Source organism: Schistocerca gregaria, chromosome 2, assembly GCF_023897955.1.
Source record: "Schistocerca gregaria isolate iqSchGreg1 chromosome 2, iqSchGreg1.2, whole genome shotgun sequence".
NCBI classification, from domain to species: Eukaryota; Metazoa; Arthropoda; class Insecta; order Orthoptera; family Acrididae; genus Schistocerca; species Schistocerca gregaria.
In genome coordinates, this window is record NC_064921.1 from 119,814,477 (window position 1) to 119,819,861 (window position 5,385).

Genomic DNA, 5,385 nt, shown 5'->3' on the forward strand with positions numbered 1-5,385 from the left:
TCGAGAAGTAACGCCAGTTTCATCGATTTCGGGTGAGTAGTTAATTAGAAAAAAAGAACGGAAGCCTTAGAACTTGAATGCACCTCGTAATTCAGACGCCAGGAGGGGATGTCGTACCACCTGTGACACCTGCAGTACTCCCTGGCACCTACGCCGCTGTTGAGAATGTGACAGTTGCACCAGCCCAGATTCCTTCCGATCTGCCATCGTTCCCGGATCGTCTCCATCAGATACGGCAGAAACGACGTCCTCGGATGCCTATCAGATCCCGAGAACCGACGTTACAGTTGCGATGGACATCGACTCACTTGTCGTACGAACGTTTTTCTTCTGGCTACTACAGCGTCAGATCACGGCCGATCCCATTCCGTCACGAAACATCACATTCTGAACCAGAGGTCACTGAGTAAACGCAGGGTTGTACGCAATCTGACGGTTGTCGCTTCAGGTTGGCCGCAGAGTACGGCGAACTAACTTCGTAAGACCTGCTGCCGAGCGTGCCTCCTTCCCCGCCTACCGCAGCTGTTTGTCCGCGGCAGGCTGTAACGCCTCCGTCTACGCTGCCTGTGCACTCCGTTTATAAGCCCTCTGGAGGTCGACGACAAACGGCGACGTCCTCATCACTCTACCCCTGGCCAAAACAATGGTGCTGCTTCTATTTCTTGGGTGGACGACGTAGAGGAGGAATCGGAAAGGCTTTTGAATACCGTTAGTGGAGGCGTTCTGCCGGTTGTGCCCCCTCTACCTCATCACACCGACGGCGCCCGGCCTCGACCTCCAGTGCGGTCTATCACGGCCGGATACCATTGGTAGACCCCACCTCTCAACAGCAGGAGTGATGGAACAGATATAACGGCTACCTACGGGTGGTGACAACGCTATACTTGCCCCACAGAAACGGGCGATACTCCAAAATACAATTCTTGTGGTGGACGTAGACGTAGCCCTCTTGCAAGAATCTGTCTAGTTGTATCCCTTTCGTCCCCCACCTGTCAGACGCCGGAAGCGGTGTGACGATCCTCATCCGTGAAAGATTACCCGTCGATGAGTTCCAATATCTCCCACAAGAGAAGATCAGGGCTCTCACACACCTTGGTGTCCGAATTATTAACATCTGTCCTACTTCAGGATCAGGTAGGCGAAGGGAACGCTCTGTCTTCTGTGTACAGGCAGCGTTACCTTTCTTCGTGGGGTGTCAAGATCCTCCACTCCAAAGAGCAGCTGCAGCGTCAATCCCCTTTCGCAGAACTTGCCACGATAGTTGACTGTATCCAACTTTTGGAAAATTCGAAAAACTTCATGCCGACAGCCCTGGTTTCTGGCTTTACATTTCTCTGGCTTTACATTGCATGTTCTTCCAGTCGCCTTAATCGCTTTCAAATCTCGCGCTTGCTGACTAGAGAAATCCGACTGACTGAGATTTCAGACCGTGCGGCGTATGTCTGCACAGTCCTCCTCGACCCCCCAGGTGTGGCAGAAAGGATCGTTTGGAAGGATCTCCCGACTGACGGCAGCTTATCCAATTGGGATTCATGTCACCGCCGCCATGTCGCTTACCCGTCTATGTTGTCGTGGTGGCTGTTATGTACAAACTTGCCCCCCGCTGGGTCATATGGTAGAGGTTCGGCAGCTTGAACTTTTATTACCAAGTGTTTAAGGATTGCTCTATACTGCCTTTTTCGTTTGAACATTGTACAATAATGAACCTGCCGAAGCACATAGCATAACCTTCAAGCGCAACCATCTCGAAGGAATGGTGGAGCGAGCCCATATGGCTGTGTAATCTCTGTTGATGGCACCTTCTAGCAGACGAGCGACAACAGCGCTGGGCTATGGCTAGAATCATAACTGAAGATAAAGGCAAGAAACTTGACACCCAATGCAGCATTGGAAGCACCCTTCATTCTTACTATGAGGGGCCTTAGGCAAACCACTCCCGTTACCGAGCTAGGTGGCGCAGTGGTTAGCACACTGGACTCGCATTCGGGAGGACGACGGTTCAATCCCGTCTCCGGCCATCCTGATTTAGGTTTTCCATGATTTCCCTAAATCGCTTCAGGCAAATGCCGGGATGGTTCCTTTGAAAGGGCACGGCCGATTTCCTTCCTAATCCTTCCCTAACCCGAGCTTGCGCTCCGTCTCTAATGACCTCGTTGTCGACGGGACGTTAAACACTAACCACCACCACTACCGTTCAAGTATTTTGGCTTGAGTTCAGCAGGACACCACAAAACGCGCGGCATTGACAATTTCAGGTACCAGTAGCATAAGACGAAGTCCTGTCCTATCCAAGCGGAAGGTGCTAACAAACCAACTAGTCCTGATGGCATCGCCCTCGTATCTTATCGTACTTTCCGACATCTCTTAGCGCCAACGTGGACTGTTATGTGTGGAGAACTGATGTCTCCCACTATGAGTATCCCCAATGCCTTTCTAGAGGGCGTCATTGACCCTATTCACTAATTCCATAGCCGGTCGATGTGGCCGAGCGGTTCTAGGTTCTTCAGTCCGAAACCGCGCTGCTACTATGGTCGCAGGTTCGAATCTTGCTTCGCGCATGGCTGTGTGTGATCTCCTTAGGTGAGTTAGGTTTAAGTAGTTCTTAGTCTAGGGGACTGATGACCTCAGATGTTAAGTCTCATAGTGCTTAGAGCCATTTGAACCACAAATCCCACAGTGGTCCACACATCAGATACTATCTCCCCCTGGCCCTGCTAAACAGCAATCAGAAAGTCTTTTGCACGCCTTTTGGCAGCGTGACTAAAGAGGATGGCCCCCCATCGTATAGTGTCCTACGATCAGGAATCTCTAAGGGGAGAGTACAATATTCGGACTGTGCCCTTCCACTACAGGCATTCTTATCTTACAGCTGTCTTCCACCATATGAGATACCCAGAAACTATTGGCGAGGTGGTCATACGTCTCCTTCATGGAGCAACATCCCTGGTGCTGTATAATGGTAGGTTCAAATGACCTATCCCTCTGTCGGTTCTGCTGTGCACCTCCACCATATAATCATTGTTAGGTGTACCACGACAACGAATGACAGATGTCGCTATGTGGATATCGATTTTTCTGCACCGCCTATGCAGACGATTTTGTCTACTGCCTTCGAATGGCAACGATATTCCAGCGGCTCTTGCATGGGTGGCGACCTACAGAGAGGCGTTGAGCAATATACAAGCTTTGTATATTGGTACAGGCCTTTCTGAGGCGTGCTTCGACGCGCTCAACGTGACCAATACATTAAGTTGCATCGATTTTATGGCTGACTAGCGGCGCCCTACTACAGTGGTGGAGGTTTGGACTGGTTGAACATGGCCTCCGCCAGGGGAACTTACGCGCTATGTCAGTATCTACATAGGCTGACGGATCCACTTTCGGTCCCACACAACCTGACTCGGAGCATGTTAGCTGCGATGGGTTCCCTTTGCAGCCAAAGGATGACCTCCAAAGTCCGCTATGTATCCCTCACCCTTGCCCAGACTCGAGGGGTGAGGGTGTTTAGCAAGTTTCGGCTGGAGCTCGGGCCCTTTGTGTAAGTTCATAGTCGACGATGTGGTGGCGTTGCCCGAAGCTTACTGCTTGATCCATTTGTCCCGACCTCGTTGGTCCTACGTTGATGTTGTCGGACGTTCCGACTCCCTTATTTCATCGGACTGTTTTCCTGCCTCTTTCCGCCTGTGGGTTTGTTGCCGACTGAAATGCAACTGGGGCGCGCACCCAATGTGACAGAAGTACCTGTACTACAGGTGGTGCAATAAACGGCGAGCGGTGAGCGCCCCTTCGCTCCTTTTCTCGACACTATTGCACACTCCGCTTGCTATATCACCGTCAACAGGGAACAATTGAGTCGTTCTCCTCTCGGTTAAGATCACATCGCCGACTCCCAGCTTTGCATCACGTGCGGGGTACCGGACACGGATATTCACTCCTTCGTTTGTGGCCCGACAGCAGATGTCTGGCACTTGGTCCAGAGTATTCTAATATTCCACGCACGTGCTACTCCTAACCAAATCACTGGCTATAAGAGTATTCTCAATTATTTCTAGAAGACGGCTATGAACGACTTTCTTGGACTACCCTCCACAGGAAAGAGAAAAGACAAACTTTTTTCTGTTACATGCTTGAATGTCAAGGACAAGAAAGAAGACTGCAAGCGATGGAGAACACGAAGAACCTTGTTTGACTACGACGCTAATGAATCCACGCAGTGCGAGACATACTGTCAAGGAACGTGGAACAGTCGGAAGAATGCATACATCACTAACATTTGTCAGTTCATCAGGCACCAGACGACCGTGATTTAGAACGTCGTACAGAATTTTGTGGGTTTGGCCTTTAGGAATTGAGAGACGACCTCATGTTTTTCCAACCTTTCCTCTGTAGCGATGAAACAAAGTTTACTAATGTAAATTTGCGTAACTTGCAATATTGGTCAGCCGACAAATCCACACTTGCTTCGTCGGGGACAAGATCAGCGGCAGTGGAGCGTAAATGTATGGTGCGGCATCATAGGAAATTACATTGTGGAACATTACTTCATCTTAGGTGTTCTAAATGGACGTTCGTACGCACACCTTTTGACGAACTTCCTGCCTGTTCTTCTAGAAGAACGCACTGGATAGTCGACAGTGCGTGTGGCTGCAACACGACGGTTGTCCAGCTCATTCGTCCCGTGTTGCAACTTAGATACTGAATGAGAACTTTTCTGGACGTTGGATAGAACGAAACTTGTTGTCAAAAGGCTTGCGATGTTCCCCGGTTGGATTTCTCTCGAGTTCTTTCTTTGGAAAGCACTCAGATGCAGACGCTACGTGTCGTCGAACCACCACTGCTTGCTCTACAGTATAGCGCATTGTTAATTCTATCTGCTTGTCAGTCTTCAGAACGGAGACTGCAAATGTGACTTCCAGTCCTTGGCCAATAGTTTGAACGCATGTTAAAATAATGGATAACGTTATTTTTTTTAAGACAAAATTTATGTTATGTGGTTTGGGTGGTGTTTATTTCATATAAGTTTTTATAAAACTGCATTGCAATGTCAAGTAAGTCGACAGCGGGTAGTGCACTTAGCTGACAACACTGTCATTACGAGCTTAAGTTCAGTATGAAACGACGTTTCTTTAAGAAGAATTACACTCCTGGAAATTGAAATAAGAACACGGTGAATTCATTGTCCCAGGAAGGCGAAACTTTATTGACACATTCCTGGGGTCAGATACATCACATGATCACACTGACAGAACCACAGGCACATAGACACAGGCAACAGAGCATGCACAATGTCGGCACTAGTACAGTGTATATCCACCTTTCGCTGCAATGCAGGCTGCTATTCTCCCATGGAGACGATCGTAGAGATGCTGGATGTAGTCCTGTGGA

At 49.2% G+C, this 5,385-nt stretch overlaps 1 non-coding gene across 1 annotated transcript; it reads left to right on the forward strand.

The window, feature by feature from the left end:
- The first annotated feature begins 1,945 nt into the window (after positions 1-1,945).
- Positions 1,946-2,018, forward strand: Trnaa-cgc (transfer RNA alanine (anticodon CGC)). Its single transcript has one exon. It is a non-coding gene; the product is annotated as a tRNA-Ala (tRNA).
- Positions 2,019-5,385: the final 3,367 nt, after the last annotated feature.